This window comes from Aphelocoma coerulescens, chromosome 3, assembly GCF_041296385.1.
Source record: "Aphelocoma coerulescens isolate FSJ_1873_10779 chromosome 3, UR_Acoe_1.0, whole genome shotgun sequence".
Lineage (NCBI taxonomy): Eukaryota > Metazoa > Chordata > Aves > Passeriformes > Corvidae > Aphelocoma > Aphelocoma coerulescens.
The window spans coordinates 122,372,387-122,391,686 of record NC_091016.1 but is presented as its reverse complement, the minus strand read 5'-3'; the positions used below and the strand labels follow the sequence as shown (position 1 = coordinate 122,391,686).

At 48.3% G+C, this 19,300-nt stretch overlaps 5 non-coding genes across 5 annotated transcripts; 4 read left to right on the top strand and 1 right to left on the bottom strand.

Annotated features, from left to right (window-relative positions):
* The first annotated feature begins 6,056 nt into the window (after nucleotides 1-6,056).
* On the top strand, nucleotides 6,057-6,128 carry TRNAW-CCA (transfer RNA tryptophan (anticodon CCA)). The gene has a single exon. It is a non-coding gene; the product is annotated as a tRNA-Trp (tRNA).
* A 941-nt stretch (nucleotides 6,129-7,069) lies between these two features.
* TRNAR-ACG (transfer RNA arginine (anticodon ACG)) lies at nucleotides 7,070-7,142 on the top strand. The gene has a single exon. It is a non-coding gene; the product is annotated as a tRNA-Arg (tRNA).
* A 550-nt stretch (nucleotides 7,143-7,692) lies between these two features.
* Nucleotides 7,693-7,765, top strand: TRNAR-ACG (transfer RNA arginine (anticodon ACG)). Its single transcript has one exon. It is a non-coding gene; the product is annotated as a tRNA-Arg (tRNA).
* Nucleotides 7,766-9,180: 1,415 nt separating this feature from the next.
* TRNAR-ACG (transfer RNA arginine (anticodon ACG)) lies at nucleotides 9,181-9,253 on the bottom strand. The gene has a single exon. It is a non-coding gene; the product is annotated as a tRNA-Arg (tRNA).
* Nucleotides 9,254-10,372: 1,119 nt separating this feature from the next.
* On the top strand, nucleotides 10,373-10,444 carry TRNAW-CCA (transfer RNA tryptophan (anticodon CCA)). The gene has a single exon. It is a non-coding gene; the product is annotated as a tRNA-Trp (tRNA).
* The last annotated feature ends 8,856 nt before the right edge of the window (nucleotides 10,445-19,300 follow it).

The following is a 19,300-nucleotide window of genomic DNA, read 5'->3' as shown; positions in this document are numbered from 1 at the left end:
TCTTGACCATGCATTTCTCTGGTTTTCTGCAATCCCACGAGGTCTTTGTCACACTTCTGTGCAGCACTTCCATCCTCTGCGAGGGCAGAGTCCCTCTTGCTCTTGCAGACATTTGATTTCTGGGGGCACACAATGACCCCCCTCATCCTGGCAGATGTGGAAGTTGGATGTGGTGTCTGCAATTCAGAGGGTTTAAGTCAAACCAGAAAATCTGACACCGACATCCAAACCAGCTCGTGCACAAAAACTGTTGGGAAGTTGTGGTTACTGTGTCTCCAAAAGCAAAGACACAAAGATGGACTTCGGGGCTTATCACAGCACTTCTGTAAAAGAAGGAATTCGTGACCCAGCAGCTTGGGAAGGAATTAATGGAAGGAGGGATATTGTACAGGTGTGAAGAAGATAAATGCAGAATGACTGCATTTCGAGTAGGTGGCACTGAATAAAATTGTGAGGGACGAGGTTTTAAAACAAATGGAAGGAATTCCTAATCAGGGGGGGAAAAATCCAGTGAGGACTTTTAAGCACAAGGATGTCTAAATCTAAAAACCCTGAGCTGCAAATTCATGAAACAGGAGAATATGTAAGGAAACGTAATGATATGGTTGTGGTCACTTTCCACATACAGAGTAACTGTGAGGAAATATCCACTTCTGGTCACAGACAGATCCAGGACGCTGGATCAGAGGAACCTTAGGATTAGCGCAGTTGCCTCCAAAGTGATTAATCATTCATGATATATGTTAACTATTGAGGACCACCAAAAACAAGCAAGTCTGGGAAGATTTAGATAAACTAACAGGGAAGAGGGCAGTTGGCACCTATTACACACAGCAGAGTGGGTGCAGCCAGCAGTCCCCCAACAGATGATTACAAGCAAATTTCTGTGGGCCAAAACTTTTATTTCCCCAGCTGGAGATAGAGCTTTGGGTTATTTTGGCCAGCCTCAAATGTTCCACACTGATGTCAGGTCCATCTTTGTACATGGAAAGAGGTGGCTCAGACCCCACCCCTGGAAGTGTCCAAGGCCAGGTTGGATGGGGCTTGGAGCAGCCTGGGATAGTGGAAGGTGTCCCTGCCCATGGCAGGTGGTTGGAACTGGAAGAGCTTTAAATTCCCTTCCAACCCAAACCATTCCGGGATTCCATGATTTGGAGAGAAAGAGAACAAGTTTGTTTTGCCAAGTTTCACCATTTCCCCCCACATTTTGCCCGCCTGGGCAGGGCTCCCACGCATACCAATGCAGCAGGTCCTCCGGCGCCGATAGCAAGTTCCAAGGGCAGCAAATGGCTCTGGGCAGGACTTCAGATGGAAGCAGTAGCCGTGGTATTCCAAACAACGCAAGGTGTCTCTGGGCAAGCCGAGACCTACAGGGAGAATGGGATTCCCAATTGTGCTGCAGGATCAGTCCATTCTCATGGTCTTCCTCCTGCTGAAACCCCACAGACCCCAGTCAGGGATCTGACATAAACGCCCCCAAAACCCTAAAGTTTTGAGGAACTCATGGGATGTCGGAGAATTGCAAGGAACGTTTTTGTACAACTGGAGCGAAACACAGAGATTGATGGAATTTTCTGAACATATCCTGGCCATTCGTGCTGTACTGGGAAGGGACAGCCCAGTCTTGGATGCTTCTAAGTTCTGGGGCTGCAATGCTGCAGGGACATGCAAGTGACAGCATGGTTATCACATGCCCTGAAGATAAAATTCTGACTTAAAAAAGGCCCCAAAAGCAGGATCTGGGTCAATTAACAGGAACAAGCAATTTGCCCAGTTCCTTCTTTCTCTGGAAGCCTTTTTCCAAGGTGAGGATTTTCATTAAGGATGAAGAATAGGTAGGATAAAAACACAATCAGAAAATGAGTCAATGCAGCAGAAGGGCTGAGGAAGGGGAACCAGAATATCCAGAGAGCTGAAGTCACTGGTGCAGTTCAACCTGAGCAACACCAGGGAACACCTCTGCTCTCTTTTACTGTACACAGAGGGGACAATTTTTAACCCTGGAGTTAGAAGAGGCAGATGATTTCCATGGTGCCACCATCCAATAGTGCCAGAAAGTGGCATAAAGAGGCTTCAAAGAGTCACAAGGAGCCAACACCTGGCAGAGGCTTCTGTGGGGAGGTTCTGGTGTGACACCTGCTCACCGTAGGTTAACTTTTCCCTTCTGCTTCTAGTCTGAGAAATAGGGAACTGCTCTAATGAAAGGAGCAGAGGGGAATGTTCTGCACCACCACATGAGTGAGCTGTACCTCCTACACAGGCAGACCCCAGCGTGGGTCTTGCCCCTTACCTGGAACGGCCTGGAGGAGGGCAAGCAGGAGAGCCATGAGGCGAGAGAAGAGCTTCATGGTGGAAGGTCTCAGCTGCAGCGTGGAGACAGGGCCACAGTGCCAGAACCTTTGAGCAGGGGAGGAGGGAGCACTCTGGCATTTATAGGGCAGTGGGAATAGCTGTGGATGTCCAGGGAACCTTGGCAGGGGTGGCAGGGGAAGGCAGCGGGTACAGCCTGACCGCTGCACACGGCTAAACCTGAACAATGGCTCGGGGCCACAAAAGCAAGGGGACAAATAGCTGTGCCTCCCTGCCTGACCACTGGGAAGGCTGCTGGGAGGGCCCCTTATCAATATGGATCCACCCAGAGAGCGCTGTTAACTTGAAATATCCATGTGGCTGGTAATGGATTGCCCACAGGAAATTGGCCATCGTTTGGTGGGAGAGAAGGCAGCTGGAATATCATAGGATCATCGTGGAATCACAGGATAGTTTGGGTTGGAAGGGACACTAGAGATCATCCTGTTCCACCCCCTGACATGGGCAGGGACACCTTCCACTAGCCCTGGTTTCTCCAAGCCCTGTCCAACCTGGCCTTGGACACTTCCAGGGATCCAGGGGCAGCCAGAGCTTCTGTGGGCAACAGAGGATGCATGATCCTGCTGCATGTCCTGTGATGCACCAGTTGTTCCCGAGAGAAAGAAATAAAAGATAATGATCATTCCATCCACAAACATACCAAATAGTCATATTTTGTTCTGTGAAAGGTGCTGCGAAGAAAAAGAACCTCTGGTCTAGTGGAAGGTGTCCCTGTCCATGGCAGGGGGTTGGAACTGAGATGATTTTTCAGGTCCCTTCCATCCCAAACCCTTCATGATTCTATGATTCTTGAGGTGCAGATTATCGGTTTGCAGGTGTCACCAGCAGCACCTTCAGCTTTGCAGGTGCACAAAGAGCACAGGACAAGTGAAATCCATGAGTTTTCCTCAGGATTTGTCCGTACAGAGTTTGAACAATATCAGCTGACATGCAAGTGGCAGCTGACAGCTCAGGTTCTCCCTCAGTCACTTGCTTCAGCCTCTTTCTATACAAGATATTTATTGATGTTGTTCTGACCCAGCGGTTTTGATATCAGCAGTGCAAACCTCCCCCTCAGTCATGGGCATTGTTCTCTGCCTCCCTGATTTCTTTGTTTGCTTTCCACTGCAGATTTGCAGGCGCCGTCCCGTCGTGAAGGAGAGGTGCTTGTGTCTCCATTTCCAGGTACTCCAGGGACAGGGGTGAAACAAAGGCTGTAACAGGAACCCTTCGGTTGGCTCGGGTTCCCACGGAGTCCAAGGGGATCCTAGCTGAGACATTCATCTCAGCTCTCAGACAGGATCTGTCGTTGTAATTTGTCAGACCGGAGCAGAAACTCAGCTTTATCAACGATTTTTTTCTTTAAATTGCAAAAAATGGCTCTGTTTTGTAGTGATGAACTGGAAATGTTTGCCTTTTAAAATTTTATTTCCATGGAAAGTGAAGCACAAATTCAAAACCTCAGGTGCATTAAAAACCTGGTGGAAGAGGAGTGATTGCCCAGTAATCTTACATTCAGTATCCTTCTCCACCTTTTCCAGAATGTCCTCACTATCAGATCACAAGTGCTTATACAATCACAACCCCCTTCAAATTAGGATCAGAAATTATCCCAGAAGAAAACAAAACAAAACAAAACAAAAAACCCCAAACCTTTGAAATTCAAGTACCATCTCAGTCTGCCTTGATGCCTCGGCACTTTACTCTTTTTTGTTCTCCTTTTCCAGGTTATTCCGGGTCAGAGACATGTTTTATATGGATCACAAAAGAAGTGCTTAGACACAGTGGAAGTTCTGCTCCTTTCCTAAGGATCTCTTGTGAGGAGCTGCCGAGGGAGCTGGGAAAGGGGCTCAGCCTGGAGAAAAGGAGGCTCAGGGGGGGCCTTGTGGCTCTGCACAACTCCCTGACAGGAGGGGGCAGCCAGGGGGGAGTTGGGATCTTCTCCCAAGTAACAAGTGACAGGACAAGAGGAGTCATGTCAAAAATGCACCAGGAGAGGTTTACATTGGATATTAGGAACAATTCCTTCATAGAAAGCTCTGTCCATCCCTGACAGAGCTGTCCAGGGCAGTGGTGAAGCCTCCATCCCTGAAGGGTTTTGCTGATCTGGCCTGGGACTCACATCCTTTTGAGGGAGAGAGTGCTTATGAATGGAACTCCTTCATAAGGGAAGATTTCTCTTTTGAAGTCTTCAGCCATGAGACAGCTCTGAAAATAATACCTGGGGCACTAAAATGATGGGAAACATCTGCTTTTCCTGTGCACTTATCCAGATTTGCATTATGGCAATCTAAATCCACAGGATTTGACTGCAGTTGGGGTGAAGTTGTCCTGGAACTGGCTGAAAATCTGTCCTTATTTGCATCATTGTAAGGAGCAAGTAACAGAGTGAGATGGATGAGGAGAGGCACCACTGGGGGTGGTCAGCAGGAAAAATGGGGGCGGGGGGGGAAAGTCTAATAGTGATCATTGGGACTGAATAGACAAAAAATCTGAGCTGTGGAGGAAAAAAACCTGTATTTCCAAGAAGGAAACAAGCTGAATTTCCCGTCTGGCCTAGGGATGGAGGATCCTTCACTGAGCAAAATTAATCTCCAGCCTGATTTACAGCTCGTGGAGCCCGTGAGCTGGCTCCAGGCTCCCTCTTGTGGGAAAAGGTGCTGGAGGAGGAAGGGACCTCAGGGCGCAGGATTTGCTCCAGTGGAAATGTAAAGGCAAGAGGAAATGACTCTTTGCTCAATCCTCATCAGTGGTAATTCACAGAGTAAATGCGTGGTGATTATCAATATGTTTGGAGAGCGGGGATGGGATTTGGCTTCAGACATCAAATTTTATGGAGGAATCGAATTTTTGGAGGGTGTCGCTCACATTCGGGGTGTTTAACTAGAAAGTTAACTTTTCCCTAACTTCATATCATTTTGTAACATTTTTATAACTTTCTGAAACTGCTCTGAAATTATACGAACACTGAGAGCTCTGCTCGGGCCAGGCTGTGGGCAGGATTAGGCTGAGCCAGGGAGGAGTTTCCTGGTGCTTTGTCCATTGCCCTGCTGGCCGCAGCCACCACCTCTACTGTCCTTCTCCAGACACCCTGGTACCCAGCAGACTCTCTCCAGCATGCTGGGATGGAAACGAAGTTGGGAATGGAGTTGGAGGGGGGAAGGAAGGCTTCACCTCCTTGCTGACACTCTTATCCATGGCAGCCTTGCTCTAAGCACCCAGGAGGAAAGGACTGGGCAGCCAGAGGTGGTGGTGGACCTTGCCTGCACTGGTGGGACATCCTGCCCTCCTTGGAGGAGGTCCAGCTGCCACTCCCAGGCAGCACAGGGTTGTGGCTGGGGCAGGGCATCAGGAGCTGTGACTGGGCTGAGCCCATGGGTGTTCTACTCTACCAAAACCTTTTCTGGGTCCACACCCAAAGCCCACCTCGGGCTCTCCTGTGTTCCCCCCTTGGCCACCATCCTCCCTCGAAGCATCCCTGAGCCTGATTCCTGCCTTCACTGAGCCTCTACATCCCCTGATCCCACCCTGTACCTTCATCCCGCAGCCTGGGCTGGTCTCTGCAGCCAGGCCTTGGCCACCCTCCCCTCAGGTTGCTGCTCCATAGCCACAGCCCTGCTCCTGAGGGCACAGGGACACCCCGGGATGGTCCCCATGGAAAGGACATTCTCAGCAGCCAACCCAAGGCCCCTGGTCCCCTCCACCCCGACCTCGTGGCGCAAGGGCAGCGCGTCTGACTCCAGATCAGAAGGTTGTGTGTTCGAATCACACCGGGGTCAGTCTGGGGCACCTCTGGCACCCCTCTGCTTTTCTGGGGGGCTGTTCTGCGGCAGAGGCAGGGCTCAGGGAGGCTCTGGGCAGATATAGGGGCATGGACTATGTGGGGAATATGGTGCCCAGAGCTCTCCTCGGAGCTGGATGGAAGTTATGGGTCAGGATCAAAGTGGAGAACAGTAGGTGTTGTGGTATGTGTCTACCACAATTTACCTCAGGAAGGAGGTGAAGTCTTTCTCAAGAAAAGGCAGGAAACTTTTTAACTACAGGCTCAGTCACTCGTGGAGGACCTGGATGTGCTTGCCTGGCAGGATAATGTAGGGTGGTATGGTCAGTCCAGGGGATTTCTGAAGGGGGATCAAGAATAATTACTCAATGTAGGATTATGGAAAAAGGGACAAGTTTCTGATAAACAACATGAGGAGATTTTTTTTTCCAAGAAGAATAAGAAAGACTGTCTGAAAAGCTCCAGCCTGGGCAATCACAGCTCAGAGGCCACATGAAGACTATGGAAACAATCCTTCTGAAAGCCATGCCCAGATGGAGGAAGGATGTAAAAATGACTGGAAGGCCAAGGATTTACCAAGGCCAGACCGCCCTTGATCAAAAGAATAGATTTCATTGAAGAGATGATTTCTTTGGTAGTCAAGAGGACACTGAGGAACACAATTTCTCTTGACTTTGGTTTCACCTCTGACAGGGTCTCCCAGACGTGTCCCTGCAGCAGGACACACACACAGAGCAGCTGAGCTCGATCCAAAGGCAAAGCAAAGGGCCAGGACGAGGCACTGAGGGGGTTGGGGTCAGTGTTGGCAGCCCAGGTGACCCTTCACTGCTTGATGCCCATCTGGCTGTGGTTTGGGGTCTCTGTGGTGGGTGCACAGGATGTTCCCCAGAAGGAAGGACACGGGCAGCCCGACAGGGACAGGGCAATAGTGAGGGGACAGGGCCAGTGGCGCAATGGACAACGCGCCTGACTACGGATCAGGAGATTGCAGGTTCGACTCCTGCCTGGCTCAACACTTTTAGCCCAGGGAAATTCCTCCTGCTCCCTTTGTGAGCACCTTCCTTCTCCTGCCCAGCATCCATCCTCCCTCGAGCTCCCGATGTCCTGTCCCAACACTCCAAAAGGGATGGAGCTGGGGCCCACACCAGAGCCGGGGGCACCACAGCAAATCCCACAGTGGAACACAGGTGCCTCCTGAACTGCTGTCCTGCAGCCAGGACGGAGCCAGCACTCCCAGCATGTCCTGGCACCTCGTGTGCTCTGCTCCCCAGCCCCCTCCAAGGCTCCCATTGGTCCTGCTGCCCTTTGTCAGTGCCCTGCCAAGTTCTGCATGTGACATTGATGGTCTCAGAGTAGGACGTGGTCCCAGAGAAGCTTTGGAGTTTCCATCCTTGGAGTTTCGACTAACAAAACAACCCCATGTCAAAGACTGCTGTGCTCTGAGCAGGGGTTACATCACCTGCTTCCTAAGGATCTACTGAAATCTGTTTTTTTCTATGCTTAATTAATTCTCTCACAAAGTCCATCCAGCGATGGGAGCCCCCCAGAGCTCCAGGAAGGCTGGGCCAGTGGCGCAATGGACAACGCGCCTGACTACGGATCAGGAGATTGCAGGTTCGACTCCTGCCTGGCTCGCAATTTTCCTGCTCACAGCCTGGCTGTCATATTGATGGTGACAGGGGACATCTTTCTCCCTGGAACCCTGACTCTGCGTGGTGTTTATCCCTTCTTGGTGGGCTTCCTGCACAGCAAAACTTCCCCCGCATCAGGGGAGGCTCTGAGTGGACACACTGGCAAAAAACACTCCCTGTGAGATGGTAAATCACTAAGAGAGGAGCCCAGAGAGGCTGTGGCCTCTACATCCTTGGAGATATCCAGAGTCTGAGCATGCAGTCCTGACCTGCATGTCATAAATAGAGCAGAAGTCTGGACTAGAGACCTCCATATGTCTTTTCCAACATGTTATTTCATGTAAAATTCCAGTTTCCATGTTCTTTTGTTGCTTCATCCCACGTTTGCGTGCTCATGGAGCTGTCACCACTGTTTTGCACCTTCACTGTGTCTGTGGCTTGGGCCAGGAAGGTCAAAGGTGTCCACGTGCAGGGTAGCCCAGACCAATTGGCCATCAAGCAAGATCTTGCTACAACTCACCTGTCTGTCTCTCCGTCACCAGGCAGGAGCAAGTGGTGGACAAAACAAGTGGCCTTGGGCTGAGCTTTCCCCTCCACCAGGCACCACAGGTCCAGAGAGTTCTGTATTGGCTGGGAAGTTTAACTACACATCCCACGAGGAAGGCAAGACGTGCCCTCCAACCCACCAGAGCAGCTGAGCTGAGCCTGGAGCTCAGTACAGACATCTCCTCTGCTGGGTGGTGGAACCAGTGGGACCACAGGTGAGGAGGGCAAGGCTGGCATGGCTGGGGCAGGTAGGGGGAGCAAGGTGTGATCCTGCCAAAATCCAGGTGGTCCTGAAGTGGGGGCAGCAGGTGGGATCAGAGGCTGGGGCCAGTCGCTCAACGGACTATGAACACCCCTGACTATGGATCAGGGGGTAGCAGGTTCAACTCCTGCCTGGATCACCCTAAAACTGCCTGGCTGTGGTGGAGGTGGCAAGGGACAGTTGTCTTCCTGAGGTCCTTACCCTTCCAGGCTTTTTGTCCATCTCTCCAGCATCGGCATCACAGGAACATCATTTTGTGACACCAAAGCCGTGAGCAGGGCACTGATTCCAGAGCAGAACTTGGCAGGGCACTGACAAAGGGCAGCAGGACCAATGGGAGCCTTGGAGGGGGCTGGGGAGCAGAGCACACGAGGTGCCAGGACATGCTGGGAGTGCTGGCTCCGTCCTGGCTGCAGGACAGCAGTTCAGGAGGCACCTGTGTTCCACTGTGGGATTTGCTGTGGTGCCCCCGGCTCTGGTGTGGGCCCCAGCTCCATCCCTTTTGGAGTGTTGGGACAGGACATCGGGAGCTCGAGGGAGGATGGATGCTGGGCAGGAGAAGGAAGGTGCTCACAAAGGGAGCAGGAGGAATTTCCCTGGGCTAAAAGTGTTGAGCCAGGCAGGAGTCGAACCTGCAATCTCCTGATCCGTAGTCAGGCGCGTTGTCCATTGCGCCACTGGCCCTGTCCCCTCACTATTGCCCTGTTCCTGTCGGGCTGCCCGTGTCCTTCCTTCTGGGGAACATCCTGTGCACCCACCACAGAGACCCCAAACCACAGCCAGATGGGCATCAAGCAGTGAAGGGTCACCTGGGCTGCCAACACTGACCCCAACCCCCTCAGTGCCTCATCCTGGCCCTTTGCTTTGCCTTTGGATCAAGCTCAGCTGCTCTGTGTGTGTGTCCTGCTGCAGGGACACGTCTGGGAGACCCTGTCAGAGGTGAAACCAAAGTCAAGAGAAATTGTGTTTCTCAGTGTCCATTTGGCCATAAAGGAAGAAATTGTATTGTCCCAGAGTGTTCTGCCCTTGGGAAGTCCATGGTCCCTGTCTCCAGTCATCATCATATTCGTCCTTCATTTCAGGAACATTCCTTTCATAGTCTTCTTGTGGGTTTTGAGGTGGGATGGACCAGACTCTTCTTTTTTAGTCTCTTTTTGAAAAAAAAGTCTTTTCTTCTCATGTTGTTCCTCAGGAACCTCTCCCTATTTCCATTATCTTACACTGATTCATTGTCCCTAATCACTCCAGAAGTCCCCTGGACTGACTGTGCCATCCCACGCTGGCCTTCCAGGGAAATATCACATGGACATAAGTCCAGGTCCCCCAGGAGTGACTGAGCCTGCAGTTGTGAAGCTTCTTCCACTTTTCAGAGAAAGTCTTCACTCCCTTCAGCTTCCTCCCAAGGCAAAGTGCAGCAGGCACCCACCACACCTCCCTGCTTTGTCCTGCTCTTTGGCCGTGACCTGTGACCTGTCAATCTTGGTCTTGACATCCATGCATCTTCCAGGTCAATGGGGCCTCTGTCCCTAGGGAGGGGCTGGGCCACCACCTCTCCTGCCCCTCTGGAGACACCACATCCAGGAGCCTGTTTCCCCTGGGAGGGGCTCTGCAGGGCTGCTCTGGGCAGTGGTAGTTTTTGGCCTTCTTCCTCTGAAGTATCTCATTTAGAGCCCTCTTTGCTTAGCAAGGCAACAGGCAAATCCTGTTGGTGCCACTCCTCTGTCAGGTGAAACAAAATTCCCATTCCCTCAAAGAATGCCCCACATTCCGGGATGACATTTGGGCAGAGGACCCCCCATCCCTGACCTCGTGGCGCAATGGCAGCGCGTCTGACTCCAGATCAGAAGGCTGTGTGTTCAAATCACACCGGGGTCAGGATGCCCCCTCTGGGGGATGTGAGATGGGCATCTCCTGGACATTTTCCTTTTGCCCTCCCACTCTGTAACTCTGTACCCCAAATCCCTGCTGAAGGGCAGTGGATGAGCCATGGCAGAGTGATCTTTCCTTGACGGATGAGGGTTCAAAGTGTCTGGATAACCTCAGCCTACTCTTATCCTATGTTTGCAAAGCTGACAGGATTAGTGGATACTCCAGATGTGGCTTCGTGTCTGGGTATCAATTCTGATCCTAACCCTCATTTGGAAGTGCAAGGACCTGTTAGGGGGGATGTTGAGCTTTTGATGGCATACTCTTCCTTCTCGGACCAGGGTAAGAGAGCAGAGGAGATTGCTGTTCTGCTAAGTTCTTTATTTCATTGTCTCACAGCTTTCTTGAAGGCAGAGTTCAAGGGGGTCACACAATAAGGCCCAGCAGCAACAGCAAACAGCAGGCAGAAAACAGCTTCTTCTTCTAATTCTATATGCTCCATATATTTTTTCTTAGAGAAGTGTGGATTATATTTGCTAATTGACCAATAAGATTAACACACAATTCTAGTTTTCCTTTTCTTAGCCTATCCTGGTCTAATTCTAACAGTCCTAAGCCTTACACAAGTGCTACACAGGTATTACACAGCTTTGTGTGTACAGTTTCTATCAGCTCTTATTGTTTATGTGAACACTCTATCTAAAAAATGTGAACAGTATAGTTCTATCTATATTTTGTCTAAAGTAAAGAAATTCTGTGAAAAGGCAACATTGCTGCAGTAAGAACTGTGTTTAAGGTCTCTGCTGCAGCTGTTTAATGTTTAAGGCACTTAGCATATATTTCTACTAAAAGTTAAAAATCCATATTTCTATTTCACTTTGGTGTGGCTTCATGTATCTCAGCCTATCCAAAGGTTTTAATTCAACCCTTGTGCTTTGGCTTCCCTCTGGGCCTCAGTCCAGAGAAACTTTCACTACAACAGGGGGATAAAATCCCTTTGTATGTTCTTCCTTAGACTGAATAATCCCAATTTCTCTCCACCTCTCCTCGCATCCCCCATATCCAAATCCCCCACCACCTTGGTGGCTCTCACTGAACTTGCTTCACTAGGTCAGGGGTTTTTTTTTGTTGATTCTGACGAAACACTTGGCTGTGGGGAGCCTAAACTGAGCCATCAGGACAAGTCATCAGGATATTTAATTCTCTGCTTCATCTCTTCCTGATTCCCCATGGTGAGATAGACAGAGGGGATGGAGCGCTGGAAAAAAACGGGGCTTGAATCTGTAGGAATGATCTTATATGACTTATATGAGTAATAGTTCATAAAAAGTAGTTGAACTCTTTTAAGGGCTCCTTAAAGGTGAATTTTAGAATATATAAGCAGGAGACATCCTGAGATAAGACAATGGAAGGCAAAGGCCTAAGATCCCTTATCCCGTAACTCCTGGAGTGCCAGCAAAGGGTTGAGTGGGATTTCCTCAAGATGTCGCTGCCTCACTGCTTTCAATGTCACAGAATCATCAAGGTTGGAAAAGACCTCAAAAATCATGAAGTCAAATGTCCTTAGCTTTGGCTCTGTCTCCATAATGTGATTTTCTGTCCCTTTGGCTTCTCAGAATGGAAAGAAACTCAGGTGTTTCCTTTTGCAAATCTTCCACAGATGAGAAAGCCCCAGTAATACAATTTTCAAGATGCTGTTGTTGGGACAACTGGCACTCTCTTGACAGGATATCTGGTAAGAAACATGATTCTGGTAGATTTCTCATCAGAAATATTTTCACTGTAGGCAATGGGAACAGTTTTACATTTCATAAAAAATGCTGAGTTTACAACTATCCTGACTTCTCAATGGGCTGAAGTTTTAAGAATTTTAAAAGCCTTTTTTTTTTTTTAAAGCAGGACAGATTTGAGTCACAATCTATAGAAGGTGTCCCTGTCCATGACAGGAGGGTTGGAATGAGAGGTTGTTCAAGGTCCCCTTCCAACCCAAACCATTTGATAATTCTGTGAAGAGCTGCCTGGTGATGAGATTTAATCAAAGGGACTCTTCAGAGTAGAACTTGATGTCTCCCATTCAAGGAAAGCTGTCTTAAGTTACTTAATAACCAAGATTACTTCATAGTCTTGAGACTCTCCAAATGTTTCCAGTTAAAACACTCTGTCTTGCATAAACAAGGAAATCTTTGAGGCCATATCAAATGGGGAAACGTGAGGGAGAAAGGCCTAAAATATTCCATATTGCTGTAAATCCCTGTAATAAATGCTCTTTCATATATAACTTTATTTTCCAATGAAAATCCAGCTCTCAGGGAATGGTGATCAGCCCTATTGAGGTCTGTGACACAAAGTAGTTTACTCTGAATTTTGACATAGAAGTAGCCTGACCAGAGGAAGATGTGAAACATGAAGCTGGGACTCCTTCACAGAGTGACAGATTGGGTCCAACTCTGGACTTTTTGTGTCTCGTGAAAATGTTTTTCTGTGGAAACTTGAACTGTGTTTTGTCAGGCAGCAAGGGTTTGGGTTTTTTTCTGTCTGTGTAAGCAACTGTGCCACTCTCATGTTACCAGGCTTCCTTCTAGAATGATCCCATGCCTGTTTTGGAAGCTGAAGTTTTAATTTCATTTCTCTCCACCCTGTTGGCTCAAGTCTCAGCGTCCGAGTTGAAGACAAGTTTATGTCTCCCTGTTACTGACCAAGGAAAGGTTATTTTTGATCTGCTGGACCTTCCTAAGGATAAAGACCACAGAAGCACAGAATGGATAAGGTTGGAAGGCACCACTGGAGGTCATCTGGCCCAACCTCCCTGCTCAAGCAGGCTCATCTAGAAGACATTCCACAGGATTGTGTCCAGACAGTTCTGGAATGTCTCCAGTGAGGGAGACACCACACCCTCTCTGGGCAACCTGCAGGTCCTCCTGTTTGTGAAGGGAGGCTCATTCCATGCCAATAAAAGGTCTTCAGCCTCTTTATTCCCTCAGTACTTGAATCACTGATGAAGTGGCTGCTGGAGAAGTGATGGAGGAGTCTATTAACATTTGGACATCGGGAGGAATTTCTTCATGGAAAGGGTGCTCAGGCATTGGAAGGGGCTGCCCAGGGAGGTGGTGGAGTCCCCATCCCTGGAGGTGTCCATGGAACTACAGGACGTGGCACTCACTGCTCTGGGCTGGTGACAAGGTGGGGATTGGTCACAGGTTGGGCTCAGTGGTCTGGGAGCTCTTTTCCAACCGAAATAATTCAATGATTCTGTGATTCTAACAGACTTTGTGTCTCTCATTGTCTCTGGCCAAGCCTGCCCCTGGTGCTCTCATCCCTTTCCCTGCTTACATCTATGTCTCACTCCTGCCTTAATGTGGAGCAGGATGGGGGTGCCAGGGCTGTGATTGCCCATGGGGTGCCCCAGTCTTCCATGTGGGGATGAATTTTTATAACTATCTTCAGCAATGGCATGGGCAAAAAAACCTCCAAAAAGTGAAATATCTATGTTTTTAATTTTATTTCAGGTACTTAAAAGCCACACCAACAGCAGGGAACTTCATAAGAGCAAGTGGGAAACTATATGACAGAAGTACACTGGGGTAATAGATTTAAGGGAAAATAACCCAGGTTGTGACACTGGGTAGTTTCTTTCCCAATGTACATCTTGTTGACAGTGTGTGGTTGATATTTATCTTTCTCTGCAATCAGGAGGCAGAAGGGCTTTCAGCTTGTACACTGAAATCTTTAAAATCAGGCCATAAACCAGTATGAGATGGATTATCAACCAAAAACCTTCAAGACAGAAATATTTCCTTGGATTTTTTTCAGGGCAAAACAACAATAAAAAGGGCTCAAAGCAATTTCTTATCTCTATCTCTGTTGCAATCTCCAAGCCTGAAAGTCGTCAAACTTCTTTGTGTCATCAGATTACAGACCTTAATCCATAATTAATTTCTCATAAATTCTTTTTGCTCTTTTTCAGCTGTTTTGCCAGGTGCAGACCCAGGATGTGATTTTCAGGTTGTTGCCTTAGGAACTGGGTGAATATCAGAACAAATTCCAAAAAAACCTGGACAAAGCACAGGGAGCACCCTTGTGAGCAGACACCAGCGCTGGCAGCGAGATGCAATCAAAAGTAGATTTTTTAAATGAGTAAATGTCTAAATGAATACAAGGCAGAGCTCATCAGTTTGTAGGTACCCATCCTTCTAATTGCATTCCCTGCTCTATCACCATCCATTAGCTTTTCAAAGCCCCAGAAATGTGTTAGATGCTTCTTATGCCTTATGTTTGCTCTGAAAAGTCATGGGAATTTTTCCCAAGAAAGAGAAGGGCAAGACAAGGCTGGAGCAGATGGCCAAGCTCAGCACATCATTCCCCATCTCCCAAAGTTGATAGAGAAATAATACAGCTCTTAGTCTTTTGAGCATGGAAAATCAACCAAATTTCTTTGCTTTGCTGGAACTTTTCCCTGGGATTTTGTCCCATATGTAAGACCAGGAGCTGTCTGCAAATGGGATTTGATCCAAGAGCCAGCCTTCCTTCCTTCCTTCCTTCCTTCCTTCCTTCCTTCCTTCCTTCCTTCCTTCCTTCCTTCCTTCCTTCCTTCCTTCCTTCCTTCCTTCCTCCCTCCCTCCCTCCCTCCCTCCCTTCCTCCCTCCCTCCCTCCCTTCCTCCCTCCCTTCCTCCCTCCCTTCTTCCCTTCCATTTTTATGCTTCTGAGATCTTAAATCATATTTCTGTACTTAAAACTGTTCTTGCAACTAAATCACTGCACAAGACCTATGTCCTTTACACAGGAGAAATGGCTGATTAAATACAGAACTGTTGTAATCTGAAAGGCCAATTAGTTTTTAGGGTAAAAGCCAGAGATTTCACTTATTTGTGGTTTGATTGCAACAGCTTTGGTCCAAATAACGTACCAGCGGAACTGCTGAGTGTCCTGGGGCAGGAGGAGTGAGTGGAGGGGAAGGAGGGAAGGAAAGGCTCTATCTACCCTCTCCTGTGAGAACATCCATAACAAAATGTCCTGGAGCAGCATCATGCCTGTGTTGGCAGTGAAAGGTGTAGGGACAGAGGTACAGGAGCTGGCTCTGTAATATCAGCTAAACTGGCCCAGTTTGGGCCCAGGCCAACTGGTACCAACCCACAGGGGCTGGCACAGGCTAGGAACCACCCCCTGTGTATTGTTTTAATCCAGACACCTTGTTCTGGAGGGTGAAGGAATTTAACAGTGTGGATGTGGCCAGACACCTTTGATGCCTCAGAATCACAGAATGGTTTGGTCTGGAAAGGACTTTTGCACCCACACCCAAAAGCCCAACCTCATTGCCCCTCTGGAGAGCTGGAGATGGGGGTAAAGGGTGGGTTAAATTCTGTTTTATACCCCCAGCAAAGGTGTGGGAGTGAAAATTGTACAGATGCCTCTTGGGAAATGCAGCCCTTAATGCTGCTAGGAAGACTTGGCCTTTCCAAAGGTCAGTTTCCTAGAAGTGTCTGGCTCATTACCCAGGAGGAATCCCATCCTTGAAGGAGGGGGGTGAGGTGCTGCTGTTCAGGACGTGGTTTCCCAGGAAAGTCATGCACAGGGGAGCAGGAGCTATTGGCTCTGTGTGGCTCTGTGAGACCTCTACCAGAGGGGGCTTGGGGGTCACTGAAAATCATCTTGAACATTTTGTAAACTTCAGCAGGGAGAGTCGGGTTGGTTCATGCCTTGTCAACATATCTGTGAAGAAGGGAGATCAAAAATTAACAACTCTTTGATTTCCCTGTTCTTTTGAGGGATTCTTCCATGCTGGACTGTGCAGGTGCTGCAATGTCAGTCCTGCTCCCAGCTGAGGTTGGAGAAATCCTCATCCCCCAGCACGGGGACCAGTGTGGTGGGGAAACAAAGTCCACGGGTGGAGAGATAAAATAAAAGAGATGAAATGAAAGGAGAGAGGCAGAGAGCAGATGGTGCTCCCAGAGGCTCATCTGATGGAACACACAATCCCCAGAATGGTTTGGGTTGGAAGGGACCTTAATCCAGCAATCTGCTGCCATGGGCAGGGTCACCTTCCACTATCCCAGATTGCTCCAAGCCCTGTCCAACCTGTCCTTGGACACTTCCAGGGATGGGGCAGCTACAACTTCTCTGGGCAACCTGTGCCAGGGCCTCACCACCCTCATGCTTATCTCAAGGAGATACTTAAAGGACATCAGATATCAAGGAAATGCTCAGAGTCCTGTCTCTATGACTCCTAAGAAATAACACAGTCATCTAAAAAGGGCTTTCCATCCACAAAGGGGGTAGGTTCAGGAAAAACTAATTGAAGGGAAAAAAAGTTTCACAAAAAATAATTAATTGAAATTTAAACTAGAACATGGGAAGCAAACAATTAGGTGATGTAGGAGCAAGTGAAGAACCAGGCACTGCCACTTCTCTTCCCATCTCCAGCAGATGTGGCCCGTTGGGTGGGAGAAAGCAAATTCCACCCCCAGCTCCAGCCCCTGCATTACACAATGCCCTGATTGGCTCGCTGGAAATTGGTGATGTGCTTGATGACATCATGGCTTGCACAACTGGGTTTTGTCTGTGATATTGACCTTGGAAGGTGTGGGCTGCTTTCCAGAGGGCTGGAAATGAGGTAACTGAGTAAATTGAATTATCTAATTAATTATTTTAAGTGACTCCTCCAGGTGGCTGGTTTTCTCTGTTCTTTAGAAGTGTCCAAGGCCAGGCTGGACAGGACTTGGAGCAACCTGGTTTAGTGGAAGGTGTCCCAGCTCACGGCAGGGGCTTGGAACTAGATGTTCTTTTAGGTCCTTCCAACCCAAACCATCCTGTGATACGATATGATATATTTCAAGCCATCTTTTATAACTGAATGGACACACTTCTTTGTTAGATTAGTGGTATATTTTCTTTTAGTGTTATCCCTCACTGTGTGTCATCTGTCCAGGTGAAGATCTGCAGTGGTTGACTCACAATGCAGGATTTAAATGTCTGTAATCACTGTGATTTCTCTTGAGGACAATGGCACCCAAGCAGAGACAGGAATGGTGAGGAAACTTTGTGCAACTCCAAGCTTTAATCAGGACACTGACCTGTGTAGCAGACAGTTGTTTAAATCTCAAATAATTTATTATTGTTATTTAGCATTTATGGCAGAAGAAAGATTGCTAGCAGGAGGACAGAGCAATTCAAGACAAATGAACTGTGAGGAGGGGGGGAGAGGGACACTTGATGAAGCATCTTATTAAAGGCTCATTTGCACCTGGTGCCAAACCAGACAAATATGAATAATTGTAAAATGATTTGTTGCAAATACAGTCTGGAAAGCTTCTGGACTCATAACAGTGCCTTTCTCTGGGTTCTGAAATGGCATCATTTGACCATACCCATATTGTGCAACTGTCTTGGCTCCCAGTCCAAGGTGACCACATTGGGCTGCCTGCTGGAATAGTTCCTAGCCAGGACTAATCACTGAAATAGCCCAGGAATTTTTGGCCGTGGTCTAGCAGAGGCCAAAACTGCCAGGGCTGTTCTAGTAGTTTGGATTCTAATATTGTGGATGATCAGTTTTTGATGGTCACATCCTGGCACGGAGAGTTCAGCTGAATCACTGCTCACACTCTGCTACTTGAATTAGCTGCAGCTCAATAAACTGTAATGTGATCTCGGATGTAGCAGGCACGAGGGAGTTGTCTATTACAGATGAAAACAAGCATGGGAAGGTCAATGCCATGCTGACCTGATTGATTACAGATACAAATGCATAAGAATCCAATTCTTGTGGCTGCAGCATTAGCAGCTTCCTACCTAACAAGAAGCAATGGAGCTCCATGATTCTATTTTTGATGATGATGATGATGGTGCCAAAGTCAACAGAACCTACCCAATACACCACAGGATGAGACATTTAAATGATGCACGGAGGGAGGCATTTAGACCCTGCTCACTGTTTAATGAAGACACTTCTGGTGTTTTAGTTTGTCATCAAACTGCACAATAATTCTTAAAAATCAAGGCTTCTGTGTTATTCTGCAGGATACCATCCACACAGAAGTCTCAGTATTTTCCAGGAAAAGCAGCAGCATCAGAGCTGTGTGACAGATCAGGAAACTGCTTATCAGGACCCCTTATCACCCTCCCCTCCACAGAGGAATTCCGCTTTAGCTCAGAGGTGCAGAGCACAGTACATTCTCCCAGCTGGTGTTCAGTGCTGTCATTTAAATGTCTATTTAATGTTGACTCAGCGTCTGGGTTGCAACATGAGGGCACAAGCAGTTGAGATCACAGCAACCAAGGGCAGGTAATAATTGACCAGATTCCCAAACCTCAGCACGGCACCATCCCTGAACCCTAAATGTACAGGGGCCTCCCCCTGTGCCCCCTCAGTGACACCAGCAAATGTCTCACACACCAGGATTCATTAAATGCCCTGCTGTGCTTTCCCTCCTCTAAAAAGTTTAGGATATTTCTTCAGTAGAGGACCTTTGTAGCTGTCACCAAGCACAGTGAGGACTGCTGGAGAAACAGAGGTAAAACCTGCCCTGTGCACCCATTTAGCCCATGTGAGGCGGCACAAAGCACTCTAACGACGAGTGATACATGGGAATATCGTGTGTAAGAGCCAAGTGTATCTATTAGAGGATGTCCACTGATAAATTTTCATTGATGAAGCAACCTTGGCCCTCGTTTTCCCATTTTCATTGTGCCCTCAGCAGGATGATGCCAAAGGGTAGAAACATGGAATCACAGAATGGTTTGGGTTGGAAGGGACCTTAAAGACCATGCAGTTCCAACCCCCTGCCATGGGCAGGGACATTTTTCACTATCCCAGGTGGCTCTAAGCCTCATCCAACTGTACTTTGAACAGTTCCAGGGATGTTCCACCTTCC